At 44.9% G+C, this 27815-nt stretch overlaps 1 protein-coding gene across 3 annotated transcripts in view; it reads left to right on the top strand.

Moving 5' to 3' along the window:
* The window catches only part of LOC138537982 (coagulation factor XIII B chain-like), a 1433866-nt gene that overhangs the window by 133513 nt on the left and 1272538 nt on the right, over positions 1 to 27815 (top strand). The gene's annotated exons all lie outside the window — the stretch shown is intronic.

Genomic DNA, 27815 nt, shown 5'->3' with positions numbered 1-27815 from the left:
TGGATACACTTTCTATTGACCGTGAGCTGGTGCTTGCTGCTGGAGACGGCATTCGAAACATTAAGGAGCATATCCCGATAATAGTAGCTAATCTGGAAATGGCTGCCTCGCATGGCGATGACCTGATTTTGGAGCAACCAGCCGTATTCGATGCAGTGTCTGAAGACAGTGGATATGAGTCTATGGTGTTACAGGCAGATGCAGTGATGACACTGGAGACTTTTTATGTCCCGCAGTGTTGGCAGAAAACGGGAGCCCAAATGCCCCGGTTTTCGGAAAGTGTGTTTTTCGGTGCGCATATTTTAATGCAAACGATTGTATCTTTGTTGGGGCGTAAGAAGGAACTGTGGTTAACATGATGCATATTTGTTTTGTTTACAGCCTTTAACTGATAAAGTGGAAGGTGTTGAGGACAACCAGGCTGTAGCAGAGACTATCAATATTTACTGTGTTTGTTGTTCAAACCACAGCAGCTAAGGGCTGGGCATGGGGTGGATCGAAGTGTATCTAAAACATTGTGGAATATACAAATGGCGAATAAACCCCTTTTGAAAATGAATCAATTTAGACAAGGCTGCAAATGGGGAGATAAAGTATATAAAAGACAGTGGGCCTCATTACGAGTCCAGCGGTAACCGTGCCTGAAATTCCGGCAGGTTACCGCTGGACTCGTATTACCATTCTGCCTCCGTGATTCGCGGAATTACCGGGGCATGACGACCCCGGTGACCTGGGAATTCCAGAGGCAGAATTTGGTAAATCCCCATTCCCATTGAGTCCTATAGGACCCATAGGACCCATTCCCATTGAGTCCTACAGGACTCAATGGGAATGGGGAAGTGGAAACACCGGCACCATCTTGTGATGGTGCCGGTGTTTCCATGTCCGCCTGCAGGCGGGTGGTGTTAAACTCGCCAGGTCAGATCTAGCGGAAATGACACCGCTGCCTGCAGGACTCGAGATCAACCGGTATGGAAACAATGGTGGCGACTCATAATGAGGCCCAGTATGCTAGAACAAGGTGCATGGAACCACGTACACTGACTTATGAGGATTGTGACTGTAGATGTTTTCACACATATTTTGCGCTTATTTGCAGGAGATAAAAAATGAACACCTGTTGGAGAGTGATCTATTTAATGTGAAACCCGCCCTTGGATGTGTACAATGATTATTGTTAGCTTTGCTCAAAGAATATCTAGGTATGACATGTCCAAGACTGTTATGTTATCTGGAAGCACCATCGGAGTTATACAAAAGAAAATGCAGCAATCTTTTATGCATCGCAAACATATGCGCCACCAGCAGCCATCTGTTACTGGACAACTATTGGGAAAAGCAGCACAAAGGGGGTCTTATTGATTTAAGGACCCCGGTGGGTCCTTCATTGCGAATATAAAAGCAGCCAACCTACAGCAGAACTATCGGTGCGCGAAAGACCATTGGTTGTTTGACAGGGAGCTTTATGAATTACTGTCAAGCGTATCTTTACTATGTATGTCAGCTTATCCATGCAGTGAAAGAAAATCTGTGTATTAAGTTATTGATGATACAGCGACATTTGTATCAGAGAAGATCGTTGTGCAACATTTGACATGTCAAGCTATTGTGAATAAAATCTGAATAAACATGTTTTACATGTGAATAAAAATGTGCTGTTTATAAAACCTAGTTGTGTGTTTATGTTAAGCCAGGTGGACATGGCATGCATAAAGCTGACAGAAACATTATGACAAATGAGTGTCAAGTGTTTGTAGTAACACCAGTGAAAATAACAAAGTAAACATTTGAAAACAACACAATTCTAGAGGGTGATTAAAAATAGTTTCTTTAAAAATGGTTGCCCTAAGCAATGCAAAGCATTGCATGTATGAATGAAATAAACTTTATAAATCAACAGGGGCAGTGTATAATTATACATAATAAATAGGACCATGTAATAAAGAGTCAGACCATTTTATGAATTGTAAAAAAGATTTGTTTATATAAAAACAAAAAAGTTATGCTTAATACAGAAAGAAAAACATTTAATACAATAGAAAAATAAAAATGTAGATTCAAATAATCAACCATCAGTTAAACAGCTAGAAGGACATGCCGAAAATTACAATCCCAGGTGATTAGTGAAGGGGCTGGTCGAGATTATTATGAAAATATTTAATACCCATACAGGTGCATCAAGCCGCCCGGTGCCAGGGTTCTTTTATCGAACACAACAATGAGCGTCTTTGTAGAATGACAGTGCTAATATCCCACTGTTTTTATTGCCCTCTATGCCCGGGTGTGTAACAACGATAGAGTGTAAGGTGTTATACGCATCTTTATGTAGAAAGGATTCTACCAGCTCTTTTAAACTGTCAAAATGTATGGTAGCTGTGTTATTTACATTTAATGTTATACCTTTTACTTTCATGTTGACGGGTCCTAGAGATGTGAGATAGGCATATGTTTTGTAATTTAGCAGCCATCTGGATTTGGATTTTATGATGTGGCTATGCAAACTTTTGTCTAAAAGTTTATAAGACCAGCGGAGCGGGACCCAACAACCGATGCCACGATTTTTAGCAGCGCAAAACATAAAATCCCATTCTTACTCTGCAAAAGCCTCTGTAAATTCTCCAAAAACTGCATTGGACAAAAAGTATCACAAGGTGATCGCTTTGTAAACAGCAGTATGTTTAAGCCCTCATCTCCATTCTTATTTGCACAAAATCATTTGGTCCAACAGTTTCCAATATCTGCCGAACCAATGTTTCCACAGCATCCGTTATCACTGCTAGCCCATGCCCTAGGGAGTGCAAGTGGTTCAAGTTCACAAATCTAAACTCCTTATGATGCTCCATGGCAGAGAACATTTTATATCTCCTTTGATAAGTTTACACCCTTTTCAAATAAACAGGTGAATCTGGTCTCTGGGGGGTGGATGTCTGGGGTGTGTTTGGTCGATCGCATCTAGATATAATCAATCGGACCTGTTTTAGGATTTTAATTAGGCAGTGCCGCTGAGCTCACGATCTGGCCCATTTTAAGTTTTGTCTCCTGTTTTTAGAGCTATGTCGAAATGAATAGCCACCTCTGCTTTGGACAATTAGCCCATCTGTAACAACGGCTGTGTTTTTAATTTTATTTGGTCTTCCAGTGCAGAGGGTGTTGTGGACTTAAGCTCGAACAGTTTGAGGGTTCTCGCTAGTTGTAAGTCATAACTTTTTGTGCATTTCAGGAGCGGGTGTTGACCGAGTATCGGATGTACTAGGCCCCACACATGTTTATGGAATATTGGCTAGACAGGGCGTTAGTGCATTGTGTTCAAGACCGGGGACCTTGTTTAGCGCTGTAGCGGGTGTGCAATAGTGTGAATGTTTCACAAGGCGTTTTACAAGACCCTTCTCGGGCTATTGTGGTGTGTTGAACAGCTGTGTCACCAGCTTGTGTAAAATCGGCCGACAACCTTGTGACTGTCCCATATGGCAGTGCCATTATTGTGCTAGTATCACCCCCAGATGCTTTAGTAGCATCGAAACAGCCCCTTCTACATTTTCAAAAGCACTCTGAACCACATATTGTACAATCTGCTTCTTTATACATCTTTATACATTAGGGTTTTAAACTTTTGAAAATGTTCAGTAATTTTTTTTATAATTCTTTTTAAAGTGGGCTTTTTTTCTTGTTCTTTTGACTAACCACTACATGCTCACACATAACCGGAATAGTATTATCGGAGCTGGCAAAGCTTGAAATGTTAATGACCCCAACATTGCTCCAGGCCCCCACACCATGATCACCTTCATTTTGAGTGTTGGTATCACTATCCAGAATTAGAATGGGCTCATTGAGAGGTGTTTCAACAGGTATATTGTTATTAGTGTATGATGTTGATGAGAATTCAGGGGGAGCAGAGACCCTTGTTTGAATACTTTGCACCAAAACATTTGAAATATTAACATCTGCATTGTATACCTCTTCATCATTGTGCACGCTCACCCCTTGATCATCATCAGAAATATCAATAACATCCTGATCATTATTCACACCGCCCACTTGAACACCGATAGAAGTCCGATACCCACTCCCGTGCACAGTCCCCTTTTGAGCACCAGCATAAGTATTAGAAACATCCCCTTCCTGAACATCACTAGAAATAATTTTAGCAAGATTAACATTATGTCCGTCCCCTCCATGAACATCAGAAGAAACAACATTGAAGATACGACCAGTAAGCGCTAGTCCATCATTATACACACACTCTGTTTGAGCTTCAGCAAAAATATTATCAATGCTAACACTGTATTCATCTCCATGCCAGTATAAGCAACCATCATGAGTATCAGGGGGAGGTTTTGACAACATTTTGACCCGCAACCATAATGCTGTGTACACCTGCTTCATTGGTTGTGTTAACAATGTCAACATTCCTTAAAATCGCCTCCAAAGATATATACTTGCTAGCACACACAGTGCCCAAAGCCTCTGTAGCCCCCTGAATAGCAACTATTAATGCTTCCAACTAATTTTCCGGGCCATTATGAATAACGGGTGTAGCACCCTCCTTTATATATTCCACAGTCCCCTTATTCGTCACTGTCCCAATGTCTTCCAGCATAGACCTTATAAGTTCAGCCATCTCCACAGTTGAAGAATGCAAAAACAAGTTCTCAATGGGGCTTACTAGAACAGTGCTCAAGCTGGCCGTGTTATTTGCGTCTTTAAAACTAGCAAGATTCTCCAGAGCATATACTGATGCATTGGTTTCATTGTCACTAATTACATTCACATCGCTCGTGCCAGCCCCCAACTGTGCACATCTGTTTGTACTGGCAGCCCCCCTAGCATTATTTATCTTTAGCCAGCGCTTAGCCCCACGCCCCTGTGGTTATCTTACAACATTCAAATAATTTTCAACATTATATATTGCGTTTTTGCAGATTAAAACATTCCGAATTTACATCATCATCATGCCCCTGCGCCCACTTCACGGCCCAACAGGCCTGTGAATATACATTTTTAAAGGAAGATTGCAGCCCGGAGCCAGCAACATCTGAGATGTGTCTGAAAATGTGGGAACTCTCACTCCCGCACTGGCAGAAGATGTTTGGACATTTACATTCCCTGTAATATCCACCAAAGGCCTTGAGCGCGGTGTCCAGTCAAAGGATGGAATGAAAAAGGGTTGAATACAATACGTTCGACTCAAAAGGATCGAAAAAAATAGGATTGAATGCCTTTTTTAAATGTATTTATTTTTGGCTTGGTATAGGTACAAATTGTGGTTTTTGGGCAAAAACGGGCGCTTTCGATTTTTTGGTTTTCGGTCCTTCAACACTTGAGCGCCCCTGTGGCGGGGGAATAACTCCACAATCAGGGTTTAAACCCAACGCATTTCCTGTTTTGCGCGACGGCTGCCGCCTTGTTAAACGCTCTCTTGAGCCGGTAGATCCCAGAGGAGTGGCTTGCATGACCACACCCCGTGTTGAAGAATCATTTGCCACCCCATTTATTTCCAAAGTACTCGTTGTCACGGTTCAAAGCGGAGATAGCACATACACCAAAATAGCCCTCCTGGGTCTTAGAGACTTTATCATTCAATTGCCCCCAGATCCAATGGGCATTGTAAGAACTCCAGAGCCGTCGGTAGATCCAGGATTTTCAGATCCATAAAAAATAGGTTGCCCCACTCCAAATGCCCTTGATAGATCCAGGATTTGATGAATCACCCGCCAAAAGATCCAAAAGTGTATTGAGCATTTGTTACTGCGCTGCATAATTCGCATTTAGAGCGCATAGTATCTGGGTCGTTGTCTGATCATTGTTGGCAGACATTTCTACAAAGAAACATAAAAATATATATTCAGATTGTTTCAATATGAACATTTACACTGTAAACCCGCTATAACACTTTGATTTCTGTCATCCTTAAAAATGTCAAACACTTTGTGCGGCGCTACCTCACAGGTGTGATCTGCGATACACGGGCCAAACCGACATTCTATAAAATGCTACAGAAGTTGCAATTATATTTTCAAATGAAAACCCTCTGATTCACCCTGCGCATGCATCCTAAAAATAAAATATTCCTGGCTACACCTTTTCATCGCATGTGTGATCTGTGACACATTGGCAAAAAATCACAATGTCGGTGCTGTCTGCGTTGTGCAAAAGTGTTGAAGTTAAAATTTTGCACAGCCCTTAAGTTTATCAAGCTGTAGTTCAACGTTGTTTGAAAACAATTACACAGTACTCGCTTAGTGGTTAGTAATTAGCTCTGCCCATTGTAGCTCGCAACAAATCGGGCTTTAAAAAGCAGCCACCTCAAGAGTTAATCATAAACCCCTAGATCTCTAGCGCTATTGAATGACAAGGCCCTGCTGTCAAAAACACAGTTTGAAAGCCAGATACAAAACCCCGGACAATGTCGCGCTAAGGGCTTACCTTATTCACACTGCGTTGGTCAAAGCCTCAAAGTCACACAGTCATCGCCGTTCTATGTATAAAACGGGCCTGGGGTACGGTCTTCCTGCGTAAACCGAAATATCTGCCTTCAGATTAGGTTGCCAAAGGCCTTTGGCGCCAACCCTTTCGCAATCATCTCTTGTCCTGGTAAACCCTCTCCCACTGAGAGCTGAGCCTGGAGGGGTCTGTCCATGTTAGCTATTCACCTTCACTGGTAAACTGTACCTCACACATCCAGTTATGCAATCCAGGCGCTGTAGCAAACAGGTACAGCCAGCGGAACCCTCTTTTATGGTCAGAGTTACATATTTTTGCAGAAGGGGGCTTTGTAGTCCCCCCATGGCCTCAGCTGATACCACTAGTGCTACGTCATTTTTAATGTCTTACATTGTCTCCTTCGAGTATGTGTCATGAGCACGCGCTACTCAGCCTCGTGACATTGCCAATTCGCCACACCTTTTCTAATGACTATTTAAAGCTCTGGTCCTGTCAGGAAATGCACGAGTACAGGGGCCTGGAGCAATATCATGAATGCTGCGTCATTTTAAATGTTTCATATTAGCTCCTTAAATTTTGTGTGGTGAGCATGTGGGTACTCGGGCCATGATCCGCTGACACTCTCAATTCTCCACAGCTATTAAAATACTTGATTAAAAACCATGGGCATGACAAGAGCGCAGACCCACGGGTTGACACTGCCACCTATGCTAAAACTCCAAGGGGGGCAGAGCGCTGCCTTTCAACTGAGCACAACTCCATTTATTTTAATTAAGCCTTTTCAAATACTTAAAAGGCAGCGTGGTTCTTCTGAATCCCCTTGAAGGGTTGAAGGGTATGACTATTTCACACCCTGCATGCCTACAGCCATGTATCAGACTTTGACTTCAGCAGTGTTAAAAAATGGTCAGACATTAGCAGGTTTGTATTTTGTTTGTGTGTTTTAAAATGTCCTAGTCAGTGCTTTTGTATAGGCATGCTGGAAGTCAAAATTTGCTGGTGAGGGGTTGGACTCACTGCCGACACGTTTCAAGCTCTCATTGTTAAAATTACATTGCAGTTTATTACAGCTAATGCCTTGTCAAAGCCAACAGGCTGTGCCTTTGTCTAGGCATGGCGATGTCAGTGTTTGATGTTCGTGGCCGGTAAAGCGATCTCAAATTTATAATTGGGTCTATTACATCTCTATAACCCCACAGCAGGGGTCTTATCCATTTTATATCAAACATTGTTGAAATTCTTAAAATATATCAATTGTATATAAACATTCTTAACACACGTATCAAAAGTAGGCCGCCTTCATTTAAAAATAATATCAACTATGTATACAGTTATATAAACCCTATTACAAATTTTATCAAATGCCTGCTGACTTTATATCAAAATATGTACTATATATAAAACTATATAAACCTTATTACAAATCTTATCAAATCCCAGCTGACTTTATATAAAAAATAATATAACTATATATAAAGCTATATAAACCTTATTACAAATCTTATCAAATGTCCTCCAACTTTATATAAAAACAATATCAAACATATATAACGTTGATATAAAATTATTAAAGTTCTTATTAAATGTAGGTCAACTTTATATAAAGTTTTTATCAAGGCGTGAGAGCATTTAGTGCACCTACATTTATATTCATAAAACTCTTAGCACATTGTGACGGCTGTTAGGGCACCTAAAATCACATTCCAGCTCTATCAAACTCGTACGCATGCAGCACTGCCCACTCCAGCATCATCGCCACATCACCCAACCCTAACACTATCCGTCTATCCCTTCGCAACTCACTTTAACCTCCACACAGCAAAAGCGCACACACGCGCACCCATTTTATATACATTTGATATTAAAATAATATCATTTTGATATAAACTTTATATTACCATCATTTTTATTTAAAATGTATAGCCGCTTTATATCAAACCGTATCAAAACACAACACTTTATATAAAGTTTATATAATTCTGATAGCGATTTTGATATACATTTTTATATCAATTTTATATCCAATCGATATAAGAAAACATATCAAAGAGGTGGGACTAGGACCGGAAGTATGGGGCATTCCCACCTGTCATAGTCCGACATTTCTCGTGTAGGGGATGAGGGTTTGCTTTCCCATCCCTCTTTCATTAGACTGAAGGGACCTCGTACAGGGTGTCCAAACAGAAGTTCAAAGGGGCTAAACCCTATTCCGTTCTGTGGCACCTCCCTGTAGGCAAACAGAAGACATGGCAGGAGAATATCCCATGTTCTCCTCCGGTGCTCTTCCAAGCCACCTATCATGCACTTGAGGGTCTTGTTTAACCGCTCAACAAACCCATTTGTTTGTGGATGGAAGGATGTAGAGAACCTATAGGTGACTCCACACTCTTTCCACATAGCCTTCATATATGCTGATATGAAATTTGATCCCCTGTCAAAAACATATCCTTGGGGAATCCAACATGGGAGAAAATCCCAATCAGAGCCTTTGCAACCACAGGAGCTTTGACACTCCTCAGAGGTACAGCCTCAAGGTATCTTGTGGCATGGTCTCCCACCACCAAGCTGTGTCTCTTCCTTGAGCTGGTTTGAGGATCCAAAGGACCCACAATATCCATGCCTATTCTTTTGAAAAGCTGACCAACCATAGCTAGTGGAATTGAGTGGACCTTTGTGGCACCACCTGACTTGCTAGAACCGTGACAAGGCGGGCAGGACCGGACAAATTCCTTAACCTTTACACCGAACTGCGGCCAGTAAAAGTGCGCAGGCAACCAGTCTGATGTCTTAGTCACTCCCAAGTGTCCCGCTAAAGGAATTTGCTGAGCCAAATCCAAAAGAAACTTTCTGTGGCATTGGGGAATCACCAACCTCCTGGTGCCGTTCCCTCTGAGGCCTTTGGATAACTCTACAGGAGTCCATCCTCCCAGTACACTTTGAACAAGTCGGGAGCCTCACCCTTATCCTGGTCCTTTGCCTACTTCCGCAGACCCACCAGAGTGGGACACTCTTTCTGGGCTGTGAAGGAATCAGTCTGATCTGAGCCCCCAGCTGATGCAAACTCATCCAGCTTAGACAGGCCCTTCAGATCTGCACCCACTTGGTCCTCCACCTCAGGTTCCTGTACTGTGCCAGGCAACTCTGAAGTCACCGAGTCCCCTGCTACCAAAGTAGGGTCCTCAGTGGCTACTGGCCCCTCTCCCACGGGAGTAGTTGACTCAGCAGTCTGTGGAACTGGACTAGGGGGTACCAGCCATGCCGGTCCTTCCAATAAGCCCTCTGGAAGCACTCCAGGCACTAAGGCTCTGTGAGTAGTCAATCTGGCAATCTTTTTGGCCCTCAATCAGGTAGCTGCTGCAACTATCTCGGAATCAGGAACATCATTACCCAACAGACATGGGACAGGGATGCAGTCTTTCACTGCTACACAGTGCTGAGTCGTTTCACCTCACCAGCTGAACTCTACTATTGCCAAGGGGCACCTACTCTTTCAGTCAAACCCACTGACTCTACATTCAGGCCCATCAATATATTGGCCGGGCTGTACCCACTGCCAGGTGACAGCAGTGATGCTAACCACGGTGTCTCGGACATCAGGAGTTTTGTGTCCATTGATATACCCATGTTCAAGATAGATTGAGTATTATTCAGAACTGGAATCTCTTTTGGAGACCCGGTACTGTTCCCATTCAGTGTAACCAATCCACATTCGGCCACTCCTTGGCCTAGTGGGAATTCCTTCTCTAAGAGGACAACACTAAAGATGGCCTCTTCCATGAGTCCAACATTTGCTATGGCTTGTGGGGTAAGCCCTTGCAGGCTTGCAAGCAGGATCCCCTTTCCTGTGGCCCAGCTCCTTACACACGAAACAACTTTGGGTGGTTGTAACGCAGGCGTCCCATTGTTAGGGGCCCCTGCGCTCTTCCTTTTGGAATTTCCCTTTGTTCTTTGGGGGACCTGACTTCGAATAGGATAGGGTTGGACCTTTGTCCTTCCCATCCTTGTTTACTTTTTTGTCTGCCGATTTCTCTTCCGGTTTGGGTGTGCTCACCTGAGTCTTTTTCTGGACTTGAGTACTCACAAACCTGTCGGCAGCCTTTGCAAGTTCCCTAGGGTCTGTGATAGTCTTGTCCACAAGATGCTCGTGTAGGTCAACCTCACAATGTTTCAATGCATGCTCAAACGCAATCAAATTGTATATCTCTATAAATGTGTCAACTTTGTTACATGTCACCCACCCGCTCAGATATTTCAATGAAAAGTGTGTCAACGCTTCAAATGTCTGCCCGCCTCTTTCCGAGCTCTCTGAAACTCTTGAGCTACTCATCTGGGGTTTTACAGAACTTATGCTCTCATAAAGGGGCCTTTCCTCCAGAGTTAACTGAAGAATTGCATCAGTCCCTGGTGTCGGTAAGGGACTCATCAGGGCTGCACCCCACAGTCCCTCATCCCCCTCCTGTAACTGGAAAACCAGCTCGAATACTTCAAACCAGTCAAAATATAAACTTAGCTACTTCATAAGTCTACACTAAGTCTTTGGGGATGTGTCAACGGGGCTTATCCCGGGCACTCTGGTTTGAGCTTCTACTGCTGCTTTCGCTAAAGGTGGATCTTTTGGCCTCCCTCTTCTCTTCAAGAGCCAGCTTGCGCAGCTCTATGGTGAACTTGTCTCGCTGTTTCTGTTTCTCTAGAGCTAGTACCCTCTCCTCGAGCAGGAGCTTTCTAGCCGCTACCTCATTAACAGCCAGAACAATTAGTGGGCCACTTAGAGACTGTGCTGAGGCCTGGGACCTGCGGGATGCCACATTAGCCCCTGTCCTCACTGGCACTCTCTAGTGTTGAGTCACCACACTCCCCCCCCCCCCGGCAGGATGATTGGCGAAAAACACTGCTCATGTGGTTGTCCTCATCATATTCCCACTCCGTAAGGTCTTGTTCGTTCGGGTACATGGGGCCAAGCCCATGCCCTGGGGTCTGCTCCCCAACTGCCCTCGCCTCTACCCAAGCTTGGTGGCTTGTCAGCAACTCAGGTTTATTAACCTTAGTGCTGTGGGGAAGTGCCCTCTCATCGCATAATGCAGGCAGGACATCCTTGGTCATGCCTTTTACAGTCTCCATGTTAAGATCAAGATCCATGACTATTACTAATACCTAACAGTAACTAAACGTTGCCTGCAACAGTACTTTTATCATTAGGTGACTAAGCTGTGCGTAAGGCTCCAACTGATCTGACCGCTGGCCACCAATGTGACGAATCAACTTCCGGGGCACCAGTGGTCCAGGGATGAATATCGGTTCCTAAACCATCAGTCAGCCCCACACCTCTAGTACACATAGAAGGGATCCGAACAGATTGGAAACACAAGTACATTATAAACCTCCTTGTCCAATTTTGGTAATGTGGACAGAGCAGCAGACTTATCTCTGCAAGGTCGTGTATCGTTGGTTAGTTGCAACACAGCGAACATACAATTATTACCCAATGATAAAGGGACTGTCCAGTCAAAGTTGTATAACAATATCAAATGTAATTTTATCACAACAGACAGTTCTAGCACACTACAAAGTACAACCCACCCTGTAAAGGAACACAGAGGACAGCCAGTTTCAGGAAGGAAAGGGATGCACTCTGGATACTGACAGGAGGGTAGTCGGTAAAGCAATCAGTCGTAACTGTTCAAGTTTATTTGGTTTCAGCACCAAGGGAGCAAGGGGTCGTAAATGTCAATAAGGGCCTTCAGAGAAGGACCAGGGGGACAGCACCACAATTTACCTATTGCTTGGGATGATCTTGATGCCCGACAGGGTCGAGTCGGTTCCAGGACGCCTGCAGCACCTTCGACAGAGTTCAAGATGGGAGACAGCTACGGGTATCAGGCAGCAGGCAGTTCGGCAAGCGAGGCTGGATGGACAGCTGCAGGCTGGCCTACACAGGGGCTCGGGGTCAAGAATCGCTGTCTCTGTGCTGGTGGATCTGGAACGCTGGTTGAGGCGTCTCGGACAGTTTTAGTGACTGCAGCGTGACGAAAGTCATTAGTGCAGCCGGTCATGTTTTTGACGGCTCGACTGCCTCGAAAATGTCCTTAAAAGATGGACGATAGTTGATGCTTGTCATGGCACACCTCATAGCTTCTTAGCTGGGCTTGTGTCATCCTTTAAGGTGGATGGCCCAAAGCTGAGGAGAGTGTTTGCAGGCAACAGCCTTGTCCTTTGTTCAGAGACTCTCCGGCACTTCCCACCTAGGAAGCTTGCTGGCAGAAACTAGCAGGGTGTGCTGTGTGCTGGCTGGGTACAGTTCTGGAGCTGCTGGACAGGTCCTATGAGTTCGATATCTCCATCTGTTCCCTGGGAGAAGTTTAGGGGAGGGATCTTGCTTCCCTCTTGGAAATCCTGGCCTTCCCTCACTGGCGGAGCTGTAAGGCAGACTGTACCTTCAGTCAGGGTCCAAATGAGTCCCTCTTCTTACTTGTTTCGAAGTCGTCAGATGATCTGCCAAAAGAGGGGCTCAAACCTCTTTTAAAGCCAAAGGGGCTCCATTGTTTGTGCAGGCTAAGCCTACCTTAATGATCCAATCCTGGGTGCCCACCATAAATCTTCTGTTATGCGTGAAGTCATAACTTGAGTGTTTTGCAACAGAAAAGGTAAAGGAGTGACAACATGTACTAATAAGTCCCAGCCATCTTGTCTGTTGTGGATCAAAGCGCCTCACTGCTTAATTGAGCGCTCTGAGGTTCCTGATTAAAAGTGGCAGGTCTCCTTGAAGTTGCAGTCAGACCAGACTTATGGTCACTGACAAACCACAAACTCGTAGCTTCCTGAATGGGGTCCTGCGGGGATGACAACTGTAAACAGTTTCTCCAGGTATGACATTTCACTGCCCTTGAAACTAAGAGGCATGAGCTGACTTCAGGTTGACACATATGTATATCAAAAGGATGTTGGGATCCTGCCCTTTGTCAGTCCTGCGACCAGGCCTCTCGCAGGCCTGCTTCAATTAACTTCTCATCAGTATGAGCTGCCACCATCAGGGCGCACAAAGGGTAGGGCAGATCCATGGAGCCTTTGTCAGTTAATGAGGCTGGCCATGGCAGGAGGAAGGTTTTGCCTTCCTCCTTCTTAAGATGCTTTGATGTACCCGTGGCTGTCACATTCCAGTTGAACATGACAGGAGGACTGCACCTGTAGGCTGTGTCTACCCAGAGTACACCCGACTATGTGTTTGTTGTGCGGCGAGCATAGGAAAATGTGTGCGGACTAGCCCCATCTCCCATCATTCAATTTCATTACAAAATTTCAAAAAAGCCCAGGCCATCACACACTCCCCGTGCGGGTGGTCGTATTCCTCACAACCAAATAGAGTAAAAATGTGGTCTTCCCAGGGTGTGAGGTACTGTTTTTGTTGGGACACCTGTGGGAATGTGGGAAGGTAGGACATGTGTTGTTGCCGGCATGTTTTGGTGTTTTCTTTTCAGAAATGCATGGGGGTCCTGTTTTCCTTGGTGGCTGCGACAACCCAGGCCCAAATCTGTGGGTTGTCCACAAGACCAAGTACAATAAAAATGTGGTCTTTCCAGGGCGTTTGGTGTACCAGTGCTTTAGCCTTTTCCCTTTGCTCCCAAGTAAGTGTACCCACACAAATGAGGTACCGTTTTCATTGGGACACCTGTGGGAACGTGGGAAGGTTGTGTTATTTCCAGCATGTTTTGGTGTTTTCTTGGTGGCAAATATCTGAAAACTGTATTTCTTTCTCTACATTTTGGAATTTGCCGGGCCTTGTGGGTAATACATTTATTTTATTTATATATTTATATTGCACCAAAGCCCGCAGGCGTCAGGGTGCAACAAACAACAACATACACAACATAAAGCAAGAAATAAAAACAGCTACAGTGGACGGTCCCTACTAATAAACAAAATCTACAATCAGTTTCAGGTCTGATGGGATTTTGTAAAGGTCAACACAGAGGGCCAGGTAGGATGGTAAATTGTTTCTACCACATCCCACTAAAATGCAGTCCTTATTCTTCTGAGTGCACCATTTGTCCATCTTGATCCTTCTGATAACTTTAAGGTCAGACATACGCAGAGCACCTGGGTTCGTCTTCAGGCGCAACCATGGCAACACCTTATTCCTTAAGGTCACATCCTGATGAGGGCTCAGCATTCGAAATGATACAATTCCTATGGTCCTTTACGTTCCTCCTCATGGAATCTTCAACTGGCGGGGGTATGTTGCTTTTACTAGCATGCAGATACCTGGAGCGATAAAAAGAATTGGTATTGTGCTGCTGATCATAGTGCTTAGAAGCCTAACCGGAACTCGCAGGTCCGCCCAGACATTAGACCAGGGTACTTGCGCTGATTTCCGCTTTCAAATAACTGGGTTGGGAGTTAAGATTTGCAGATTAAGTGGAATTTTCTGGTATTCCGAGACGGGAAGTGTCCTCCGTTTGAACCCAAAGTTCGACTGATAGTGGACTTCACCATCTCCACCCAAAATCATGCCCTCCCCTTCTCCCAAAGGTTGATTAAAACCTTGGGCTATCACAGCGCTCGGATCTTGCAATGTTCGGAAACTATGGGATTTTGCGTATTGGTGTAGATCTTTGTCTGTGTTTGTTTGTTTGTTTGTTTATTTTATTTGTATCGCGCTCCAAACCCAGAGGTAGAAGGGCGCTTAAGAATTTGGTTACAGCGTTGTGAAGTATCTTAGTTTTGCATACTTCGTACAAGTTTAAAATATAAGCATATATCTATACAGTGAACAGTGAACAAGAGCAAATGCGTACAATATGCAGTTTTCAATATAAATACAGATACCGCACGGGTCTGGTGTTAATGGCGTTATTCTTTGTTTAGAAGCCAGCTGATGACCTGCTTCCTAAAGATCTGGAAGGATTTGATCATTTTGATGTTAAGCGGTAGGGAGTTCCAGAGTTGGGGGGCAAGCACTGTGAAGCTTACCCCTCCAGCTCTTTTTAGGTGGAACCTGGGCACTGATAAGCAGAGAGTGTTGGAGGATCTGGTGGATCTGGTGGCTGGTTTCAGGGTGAATTTATTAGCTAGGTAAGGTGGTGCTAGGTGATTGAGGGATTTGTACGTGAGGCAAATGGATTTTAGATCAATTTTTTGGCGTATGGATAGCCATTTGCAGGCTTTCCTAGTAGCGGTGATGTGCTCATGTCTGGGAATGTTGAGGGCTGCGCGCAAGGCGTTGTTTTGTATTACCTGCAACTTGTTGAGTACGGATTGATTAGCACCTAGGTACAGGCTGTTACAGTAATCGAGTTTTGATTGTATTAGGGCCCTGGCAAGGGTAAGGCAGCTGTTGGGTGATAGGAAAGGTCTGCTGGCCCTAATGAGCTTGCCAGTATAGGCAGCAGCTGAGGCAGTCATATTGGTGTGTTTGCTAAGGTTGGTGTTGGCATCTAGATAGAAACCAAGGGTTTTTACGCTTTTGGCTATGGGAATGGCGTGGCCGTCTATAGTGATGTTGTTATAGCTAGGGTCGAGTTTAGTTAGAGTGTTGGGGGAGCCGACGATTAGGAGTTCTGTCTTCTCATCATTCAGGCAGAGGCCATGGGAGGCCATCCATGCCTGAATGATGGAGAATATTTTGTTGATCCGGGCGGCGTCGTCTTGGTAATTACCAGAGATGGTGAGGAGTATCTGGGTGTCATCTGCGTAGTTTGTGTAGGTGACACCCAGACGGTCCAGTTGGTCAAATAGAGGCTTTGTAAATATGTTGTACAAAGTGGGGGATACACAGGATCCTTGTGGGACCCCGCATGTGATGGGGATGGGGTCTGCTGCAGCTGTGGTGGAAAAGACTCGCATGGTTCTGTTTGCCAGGAAGGATTGTATCCATGTGATGGCGGAGGGGGAGAAGTGGGCTGCGGTGGCAAGGTGATTACAGAGGACTTCGTGGCTGACCAGGTCAAAAGCCGCTGAGAGGTCTAGTAGGAGTAGGATTGCGGCATTGCCTTTGTCTTTAATTTCATCAATCTGGCTTTTGTGATCAACAAGGGCGGTTTCAGTTCCGTGTTGAGGTCTGAAGCCGGATTGACGTATTCCTAGCAGTTGGTTGGATTCCAGGTATTCCTGAATTTGGATGTAGGCAACGCTGTCCAGGATTTTCAGTAGGAAGGGGACTGTGGTAATGGGCCTGTAGTTGGTGGGTATGGCCGGGTCGAGGGATTGTTTTTTCAGGAGTGGGAGAACACATGATTGTTTTAAGTTGCTGGGGATAGAGTTATTGGTGAAGGATAGGTTGATGAGTTTGGTAATGAAGGGGGAGAGCTCTCTGGCTGCATCTTTTATGATCTGAGCCGGACAGCTGTCTCCAGTTAGAGGGTTTTAGGGTGGTGATGATTTTTTGAACCTTCGGGATGGTGACTTTCTTAAACGAGAAGCCTGCGCTAGTGTTGTTGGGTGTGGGTAGGCTAAGGTTGGTGACCTTATTGTTGAAGAGTTGTTGCCGTTTGTCTTCAATTTTAGTTTGGAGTCCTAAAATTTTGTTGTTGACGGCGTTCTGGATGTCGGTGCACCAGGATTTGTCTTTTAGGCTGGTTTCTGGAGGTGAAATAGGGTTTTCTAGTTCCTTCAGAATTTTGAATAATTCTTTAGTGGAGGATCCTGCCTGAGTGATCCTGGTGTTGTAAGCATCTTTTTTGGTTTGGATTATCTCACTTTTGTAGCGTGAGGATAAGTTAGTGAGGTTGGATTTGTTTACCGCGGTGGGGTTGGTCTTCCAGGTGTGATGAGCCTTAGCTTTCTCTTTCCTGAGTGTCTTGAGCTCAGGGGTGAACCACGAGTTCAAATGAGCTTTAGGTTTAACTTTGCGTATTTTTAAAGGGGCAACAGTGTCCATTGCTTTAGCCATGGAATTATTGAAGGTGTCGATCAACAGGTTTAGGTCAGCGTTGGCTGGGAGAGCATTAAGGGTGGGTAAGACCAGTGGTAGTAGGGCTTCAGCAGTAATGTTGCGTTTATTCCTGGTGGGACATGCTGGTGCCATGGGGTGCTTATTGGGCAGTGCCTGATTGGTGTTGACCTTAAGGGGGATCATGTGGTGATCGGTCCATGCCAGAGGTTGGGGGTCTTTGCAAGTTGTATTGCAGTTGTGAGTTGCTACCCAATCGAGGGTTCTACCTTTTAGGTGGGTGGGGAGTGTAACGAGTTGAGTAAGACCATGATCGGTTAGGACATTGGCTAGGGATGCAGCATGTGCATCGTTTGGGTCTTGGTAGCCGAGATTGAAGTCTCCGAGGATCATGATTTGTGCTGATGGTTTGGAGTTTTCGGTGATGAGGGAGGTGATGTCTTCTTCAAAGGTCCCAGGGGGGCCTGGGGGTCTATATATAAGGTGGATGGTGATCGTGGTTGTGGGGGAAGTTTGTAGCTTGGCTGTGAGTAGCTCACAGGATGTGAGAGCGACTGTGTTGGTTAGTCTAAGGCCTAGGGCAGATTTGGAAATGATCGCTACACCTCCACCTCTGGCGTTTGGTCTGTCCGCTCTGAGGATAGAGTATTTGTCTGGGATGGCTAGCAATAAATGGGGCCCGGACGCCTCATGAAGCCAGGTTTCTGTTAGGGCTAGAAAGTCGAGGTCGTTGGTAAGGATAATGTCTGCAATTTCTGTGGGGTGGGCAGCCAAGGATCTGACGTTGAGTAGGGCGCCTTTTAGAGGGGGAGGTGTGGGCTTGTTCGAGGCAATGTGCTTTGTGTTAGTTTTGGTGTAAGGTTTGGAGCTGGGAGTGGAAGTTGTGGTGGGGAGCCTGGAGCCTAATCTATCATTGCGTGCTGTGAGGTTGGGGGTAAGGGATCGGGTGGTTGGGACGGGCGGCTTAAAGCGGGCGGGGGGTTTGGTGGTCAGTTTAGTTTGGTTAGATTTAGCAATGGGGCTGGGGTGGCTGTTGGCAGGTGGGCCATGGATGGCAGTGGTGGTGGAGGTGGGAGGGTGGTTAGTGGAGGGGAAGGGGGATGCGGAGGTTAGGAACGGAGTGGGGCATGGGATGGGGTGGTGTCTGGGGCACCCTAGTTTAGCTAGGCCGTCCTGGAGGGCTATGTAGCTGTTGTTGCTACAAGGTACGTTGTCCTGTATTAAGCAGAATGGGAACATGATTAGGGCGAGCCAGAAGATCACGGTCTGTAGATACGGGTGGCACCGACTAAAATGCAGTGAGGCAGTAAAGACACTGGGGCTAGAGGCGAGAAGTGTGTACAGATAAGGCTAACGTGACATGTGAAGACAGGTACAGTAGACCAAAAAGGTTCACCTAAATGCAAAATTCACAGGTGAGGCTAGCGTGGCATGTGCAAACAGGTACGTAGACCAAAAGGGTTCACCTAAATGCAGGATTCACAGGTGAGGCTAGCGTGGCATGTGCAAACAGGTACAGTAGACCAAAAGGGTTCACCTAAATGCAAAATTCACAGGTAAGGCTAACAGTAGACCAAAGTGGTTCACCTAAATGCAGGATTCACAGGTAAAACTAGAGTGGCATGTGCAAACAGGTCCAGTATGCCAAGAGGGTTCACCTAAATGCAAGTTCCCAGGTAAGGCTGGCGTGGCATGTGCAAACAGGTACAGTAGACCAAAAGGGTTCACCTAAGTGCAGGATTCACAGGTAAGGCTAACAGTAGACCAAGGTGGTTCACCTAAATGCAGGATTCACAGGTGAGGCTAGCGTGGCATGTGCAAACAGGTACAGTAGACCAAAAGGGTTCACCTAAATGCAAAATTCACAGGTAAGGCTAACAGTAGACCAAAGTGGTTCACCTAAATGCAGGATTCACAGGTAAGGCTAGCGTGGCATGTGCAAACGTGTACAGTATACCAAGAGGGTTCACCTAAATGCAAGTTCACAGGTAAGGCTGGCGTGGCATGTGCAAACAGGTACAGTAGACCAAAAGGGTTCACCTAAGTGCAGGATTCACAGGTAAGGCTAGCGTGGCATGTGCAAACAGGTACAGTATACCAAAGGGTTCACCTAAATGCAAAATTCACAGGTAAGGCTAACAGTAGACCAAAGTGGTTCACCTAAATGCAGGATTTGCAGGTAAGGCTAGCGTGGCATGTGCAAACAGGTACAGTAGACCAAAAGGGTTCACCTAAATGCAGGATTCACAGGTAAGGCTAACAGTAGACCAAAGTGGTTCACCTAAATGCAGGATTCACAGGTAAGGCTAGCGTGGCATGTGCAAACAGGTACAGTAGACCAAAGTGGTTCACCTAAATGCAGGATTCGCAGGTAAGGCAGTGAGCTCATACGATAGGGCAGCAAAATCGCAGCACAGTAGGTTCAAAGCAGTGTGGACAGCAAGATCCCGACAAAATGGGAATAAAATGCAGTGCGGGCGACAGGCTCTATTTGGGCGGCAGTATGCGGGCTAGTAGAGTCATGAGAATGGGTTGTCCCAAAGCGGATAGGTGGGTTTGGGTGGGTGGCTGGGTGTGGATTGCATTTGCCCTCCAGTGGATAGCAAGTCAAATGAGGGGTGGTGAGATCCCCTCGAGTTCTGTGTGAATAGGGGTCGCAGGCAGGTGCAGGCACAGGTGTAGAAGAAGTGTACCTTATGATGATTGCAATCGCGCAATCCGGCGCATAACAGGCGCAGAACAGGGCCTTATTAAACACGGGCCTTTGCAACAAGCGGCCGGCTTCCGCCTACCGGCGGATGTGCATCATTAATATGCACGAGCGTTGCTTAGCAACGCGTTCGGGTGCCGTCTTGGGTGCAGGCAACTCCGAAATGGCAAGAAACAACGTGTATTCATTCAGCATGAGAACAAATGCTCAGCCAAATGGAGTATTTGGGTGAAGTGGGGTCAGGGCACATCAGTGCTCACCTGAGGCAGATGTGGATCCAATGTTTGCTGTGGGTGCGTGCGTTACAGCAGCTCCTCGTGGCAAGGTCAGCGTCGCGTGGCAGGATCCAAATGTCATGTCAATGTCATAGGGCAAATCGCCCTGCCAGGATTTGTCTAGCTTTTCTGGTCCTAAGTGTGCCCGATGTCCTCAATCCCATTCAACCGTATGAAAAAAAATGATAAGTTGTTACAAAGGTTAAGTTCCCCCAAAATTTTGGTCTTCATATACAACCATTGTGCGGGGCTAATGCGCCCAGTTCGTAAGAAGTCTCATCACTTCATTCTACCGTCTCTGAACGGGGCTATTGGAGTGGGGGGCTCTGTGATAGCTGTCTCAGCACTGATCAGTGTTATATCTGGTTGATGACTTGAGTATATTATGGGAATGAAGCTGCTGTAACTGTTGAGACCACTGTTAACCAATAAAAAGAGTTTTTTAAAAAAAAAGTCTGGGAATTTGCTTTTCATTCTTAAGCTCATGGGCTTTTCCTGTGTGTGAGAGTGGTGTAAGAACACCCAACCCCTGGTCACAAATTTATGAGGCATTAATCGTGACTGTAACAAACCTGCTTACTTGGTCCACCAAGCACCTGGGGCTGCCTCGGTACTACCTGCACTGACCTCAACTCTGAGTGGCGAATTACACAAAATTGGTCCAACTTCACCTCACCACCCTGTGATCTCCTCGGTGGAAGCAGTACATGGAGATTCAAGGATCCGCAGTGTTAAGGTGCTTGAGCAGGCACTCCTCACTTTGTTCCAACAATCAGCGGTCTCACGATTAGAGGAAAGACCTAAGGATACGATCCCCAATGGGATCTGCTCGTGAACTGTCAAGTCGCACTAGAGGGAGAGGCGCTTCTGACAGATTCAGAACATTCTAGGGCAATTCACTCAAGTCAGACCTCGTTGGATTCCCACAGGTGTCTACTTCGCAGAAATGCATGCACTTCCCTGTCTTCCTTGGTGGCTGCGACACCGAGACCCAAATCTGTGGGCTGTTCACAAAGCCAAACACAGTCTTCCCCAGGGCGTTTGATGTACCAGTGGTTTAGCTTTTTCCCTTTGCGCTAAGGTCGGTGCACCCAGACATGTGAAGTACCTCTTTCGTTGGCACACCTGTAGAAACGTAGGAAATGTGTTGTTGCCTGCGTGTTTCGGTGGTTCCTGTTGTCCAATGTCTGAAAATATTGTTTTTTTTCCTACATTTTAGACTTTGACGGGCCTTGTGGGTAATCAATTTTAGGGTGATTTGCGCAAGTCAGACCTCTTTGTATTGCCACGGGTGTCTTCTTTTCAGAAATGCATGGGGTTTCCTGTTTTCTTTGGTGACTGCGACACTCCAGGCCCTGATCTGTGGGTTGTCCACAAAGCCAAATCCAGTCTTCCCCAGGGATTTTGATGTACCATTGGTTTAGCCTTTTCCCTTTGCGCCCAGGTCAGTGCACCCAAACATGTGAGGTGCTATTTTCATTGGGATATCTGTGGGAATGTGGGTAGGTAGGACATGTGTCGTTGTCAACGTGATTCGGTGGTTTCCTAGTGGCAAATGCCTGAAAACTGTGTTTCTTTCCCTACATTTTGCACTTTTCCAGGCCTTGTAGGTAATAAATGTGAGGGTGGTTCACGCAAATCAGGCCTTTTCAATTCTCGCAGGTGTCTTCTTTTCAGAAATGTATGGGGTTCCCTCTTTTCCTTGGTGGCTGCGACACCACAGACCCAGATTACATTGTGACCTGCATTTAGTCGCTGCTTTAGGCACTGTACGCTTTTGTAAACTGTGCAAGTCACCTATCCTTCGAAAGGTCTGCCTGTGCTCTTTCAAAAATGTATGCTTGCCATTCTTCACCACATTAATTTTCCTTATTTTCAAATGCTAAGTATGTCTGTTTAGGCCGTCAGCGTAAACATCCTGTGTACCATGGTTCCCTTTTTGGCTCGAGGTATTGCTTGTTTTGTGAAACATTACGAAAAGTGTGTGATTTCCTAACTAGAAGAGTCGGCGGAATGTAGTGGTGCATTGCTTTTCGCAATATTCACAGAAGCCATTATCGTACAATTGTAAACATATCTAGCACATACTTTTTTGTCTGTCACTTTTTCCAATTTTTTGCTCAAACGATTGGAATTTTAGGTACATAGTTCTTTCCTGCCCTGCGCAAATAACCTCTCCCTGAAATGTATGCCTTTCTGTGTTCCCATTGATCATTCCTACCCTCCTCTTACATTCCGTCCAAGCATGTCCTATTAAAAGAAAATTGATGGGAACCTTATGATAAATATGTTTTTTTGTTTCCAGTCTACCTGTTCTTGAAAGCTTGGAAAATTGAGAATTCAGAGCTGCAAACCATTTGTTCCTAGATCGTACAAGAAGAAAAAAACAGGCTTCTTTGTACCTGATTTTATTGGTCACTTTTTGTGTCACTTTCTCACCCCCCCCCCCCTACAGCAAACAACTAATCCTTGGTGGCAATATGACCGCCTGCATGTGGCAAAAAAAGGGTGCACATTTGGCCAGGATATCACTTGCAACAAAAAAGTTAAAAGGGATTGAATGCGACATACCGAAATGTCCAAAAAATGGCTCAGCACTGGGAGCGAAAACCCTCTACAGTTAAGGGGTTAAACGTGTTCATATTTTGCTTTGCAGATCCACACAATCCTGTCTATAAATCACTCCAGCATTGCTGTGGTTGTTAATTCCTGCACTTATTCAAATGGTAAGTCACCTCATTACCCCGCAGTCAACTGTAAAAGTATCCCAGCCAGCATTTCAGTTTAATGGGACAGGATGCAGATATATGCATTAGGTCTTCCTATCAATGCCTACATCTGGGACATTGACATTTTTGGGGGATACTTTACATTTAGACTGCATTGGGTGTGATACACTTGGAATAAATGTCAAAATTGATGGCGTCAATGCTTCATATACGAAGACTTACAAGATATCTTTAACAATCGAGTTATCTTTGCCGATGCATTGAGCTGCATGTATATTTGCTTACCCCTGAGAAAGGAAGAGTTCCTCACTAATCGCTTCCTGCAGTTAAACAGTTTATAGTTGTTAAAACCCAAGCCTTTTCCAAGGATGTCTTGCTAGTAAATGATAAACAAAATATTTGTTTTTTCCTGACACCTCCAATTTGCTTAAATAGTCTAGAATTTGCACGTATTTATGGAAGAGATTGGACAGCTCCTCATAGGTTCCGCACATCCACTAAAATGATAACTACCCTTATGCATCTTCCCCAGGTGTTTAGGTGGGTTTTCTTTGATAGGGCTGCAAACCAATGAATCCATGGAAGATATTCAATGTTCTAAAGGTAAATATGTTTGTGCAGTACAACTAGGCCAAGGTGGCTCAATTTATTGGTCCACACCTCAATTTATCTCTCTGGAGACACTTCACACAGACCTTTTAAAATACTGCAGATCTGTTTTTATGATACACTCACAGACATTGGCGATGTCATGACCCTCTGTGATTCCTGTTGGTGTCTCACTTGTCACCTGGATCCTGATGACATAACTAGGTGCTGAGGGATTTAGGTATTGGTAATTGGTGGTAGGAGAGGAATGTGTGAGGGTTTTTTGACGTAACTCTGTACTTGGAGCGAATAATCGTTTCACCAAGCCCTTCTGTGTAAAGCCTCAAACCATTCAAACCAGGGCTGGGAAAAATTGCAAAATTCCTTTCCGGCGGGCGCAGAAGCCAAATCTGAACAATTTCAATACTTTTTGCCAGATTCCACCATTCCACTCACGCTGCGCATCAAAAGAGCAGTGAAAAGTTTCTCATGCCATCCCTCGATACGAAACGAGCTGCACACATTTTTTTGTGCCGCTGTGCAAACTTAGCATGAATCCAAAAGAACAGCATAAAGTTTCTCGTGCCGCAGCACGATCCTAGTATGAATCGCAAAGAGTGGCATGAAGTTTCTCGTGCTGCTGCGCGAAGCAGGTACAAATTGAACAAAACGCTGCACCAAGTTCCTTGTGCCATTGCGCGATCCTAGCATGTATCAAAAGGTCCGGCACAAAGTTTCTGGTGCCGCTCTGCGAACCTACCACAAATTGAAACAAAAAAGTTGCACCAAGATTCTCATGCCGCTGCACGAAGCTAGCACGGTTCGAAAAAACTGTGTGAAGTTTTATTTGCTGCTGCGGGAACCTAGCACGCTTAAAAAAAGTGCAAGATTTCTCGTGCCACTGTGCAAACCTACCATTATTCGAACAAGCTGTTCAAAGTTTCTTGTGCCTCTGCACGAAACTAGTACGGCTTGTGGAAAAGCATACTAAGTTTCTTGTGCCACTGAACAAAATTCCCACGGATCGAAAAAGACCCTCCCGAAGTTTCTCATGCTGTTGCATGAAACTAGTATGGATCAAAAAATGACCCACATGAAGGTTCTCATGTCACAAGCATAGCACAGATCTATAAAAGACCAGCACAAAGTTTCTCGTGTTGCTGCGCAAACAGATCACAAACCAAAAACTGCCCAAAGTTTCTCGTGCCACTGTACGAAACTAGCACAGATCGGAAAAAAAGACCAGTACGAAGTTTCTCGTTTCGTGACACAAAACTAACACAGGAACAAAACACTGCGCAACGTGCAAAACCGGCTGGACTTTTGGTGGCGGCAGTAAAGTAATGCTGATTTTGCAGATCGAGTGGAAGCGGAATCAGGTGCGGATTCCTCACTATTTCACTCCCCCCTAGTGACGAGTTAGGGATCCACACTACCTGGAGCTAAGAAGAATAGAGCCACATACAAAATGTACCCATTTGGCTCAAAGTATCCATGAACAAAAATGTGTGTCAATGCCAACACCTACCTGAATCCCATTTGTCCAGCTGCATATGGGACGGTTGCTGAACCTGCCAAACCGCAAACAATGAAGTCATGCACTGTTCCATGTTCTCGGTGCACACCATCTAAGGCATCTGCTCTACTCACCCAATGCGCTGTATATGCATAATGCTCAATACACTCCTTGAACAATGTACTATGCTAGTGCTAAGGGCCTCCTGAAATGTCATACGCCGACTCATGATGTACACTGATGCCAAATCAGAGAAGAACAATGGGATGTAAACAGATCCCTCCCTCTGCAAGGTGAGTAGCATAGAAACTCAATTAGCTTTGAAGATCAGCCAGCATCAGAAACTTAGTAAAAACAGCTTCAATACTCTGCGCATTTAACATGTGATTACTGTAGCTAAATCAGTGCATCACGGAGATCTTATTGAACTGTAACTATGCAAAGTGTACCCAGCCCATGAGTGTTTCTCCCAGCACCAGGAAGACTGATGGTGAAATGTGGGCATTGAAAAACGGTTTAATCACTAATTCCAGCAAACAAGGAAAGTTGCTCCAATGATCCACTGTTTAAGGTATGAAGGCACACGTGTCTGAGTCCCTCCCAAAACTGACAAATGCAGAGGTAAGAGAGGATGCACTCAGTTACTTTGCGATGGGTCTACTAAACTATCTACACTTTAAACCAACGACCAGCACCATACTAGAAAGAATGGGCCTCATTCCAAGTTTAGTGCTGTGGGAAATAAAAGTGGCAGTAATTCTGTTACCGCCATTTTTCCTGCATTGCCAAATTCCAAGTTTTGGTGGAATTACTGAGTGGTAATTCTGCACCAATTCTTGGAGCAAAGGTGTAGGATTAACCTCCAGCTTGATGCTGGAGCTTGATGTTGGAGATAAATTCTCCACTTTTCGTCCAATAATTGGCGGAATTAAGACTTTGTAATTCTTTGGATGGTATTTTCTCCGATAATCCTAAATGGGGACTACCACCACCCTACCACCACTTGTAATCCTGTGGTAAACTTATGAGACCAAGTGCTGGTAACCATAACCAATTTTGGTGGTATTTCAGTCGATTTACCACCAAAATATCACCAAACTCAGAATGAGGCACATTTAGAGCAGAGAACAGGAGGAGAGTAATATGTTGAGGATTATTCTATCGCGTTGCAGCATCTGAACCTCTTATGCAACTTTGGAAAGAAAATGGATGAACACATCCATTATCATTTCATGTTTAGATGTTCAAGCGACATAATAGGAGAAGAGTTCGGGTTAAATGATAATCCACTCTTAGAAGAGGTGATGAAAAGTGCAAAAGGTTTGTAATTTTAAATGGCACGCTTTAGAAAATAGGAGGTAAAGAGCAAGCAAAAGAAACACTTAAACTAGAGCTGCCCAAGAAAAAATGGCAAATCGGTGGAAGGTGGAAAAGGAAAACTCTGGTGAATGAGCTTCCAAAAAAGTAACAATGCATGGTAGGATGTGGGACAAAGTGCACCTAGATAATGGACATCACTGTCCTGGAAGGAGGATCAAATGTCAAAAGTGTAAGAAGAGGGGGCCATTTGGCAAATTCCTGTAATTACTTCAACATAGGAGCGCAGCATTAGAATGTGGGAATGGTAGCCAAAGCAAGTGATATAGAGATGTCCCAATGATGAGGAAGGTGGGGGAGATGATATCTTGATGATAAATGTGATCGATAGAAAAGGGGAGGAGGTTGTTCACTGTCCAAGTCCTATGACACCATTCTTAGTGTACACTGTGAAAGTGAAGATGATGTATGTCTCCTGTGTGAATGTATCTCTTACATGAAAATGTATGGAAACAAGACATTCAGGAAGGCAGATTACTTGGTGCCCCCTGATTTTCAACTGGGCAACTAAAACATTTATATAGTAGAGATTTTAGGGAATGTCTAAGTGAATTTGATGTTAGAGGGATGAAAAGCCCAAGGAAAAGTGTATGTAACAAAGAAGGGAGCATCTCTTCTCAGGCGAAATGACCAAAAGAAGTGCCATATCTAACTGAATCCCAACACAGACGAACAGATGCTGCATGTGGGCCAAATGGTTTTGTTATGCTATGTAGATTTATACTGCACACCGCTACCTCCCAAAGGCAGTCTCCAGGTACTCACGTGGCTCTGTAAGAGAAGAGGGCGGGTGTGTTAGTGAGGATAGGATGATAGGACAGGTTCAGAACCAGGAGGACTGGCATCTGTGAGCATTGACTTGCGTGTGGGAATTGGTTTGTTTGAGAGGCTCGGCATGTTGAAACCGTATAGGTAGGACTCAGTGTCGCTGATGTGTGCCAGTGTTTGTGTTGGGTGTGTGTGTGTCGTATGATAATAAGGTGGGTTTTGCGGTCATGTGCACTGGATAGTTGTATCCATAAGGGGTCCAGAGTCATGGATGACTATTAGGTGTTTGATTGTGTTGTGTTGGTGTGAATTTGTGTAGTGTCGGCAGAGTTATTGACTGTGTGCAATGGTGTTGGATGTGAACATTAGATAATTTCTCTGTGTATCTATGTGTAGTGTGGCTAGCCCCTAGTTGTGTATAGTGGTGTTGGTTATCTTGAATCAGCAGAAAAGGGGGGAATTGGTTAGTTGATCGGTTAGTTTGACAGTGCCTTTGTCGTGTGTCTACGGTTGCCGCTTGATGGTA

Source organism: Ambystoma mexicanum, chromosome 1q (assembly GCF_040938575.1).
Source record: "Ambystoma mexicanum isolate Mex_15411 chromosome 1q, UKY_AmexF1_1, whole genome shotgun sequence".
NCBI lineage: Eukaryota > Metazoa > Chordata > Amphibia > Caudata > Ambystomatidae > Ambystoma > Ambystoma mexicanum.
This window is presented reverse-complemented; position numbering and strand designations above follow the sequence as displayed.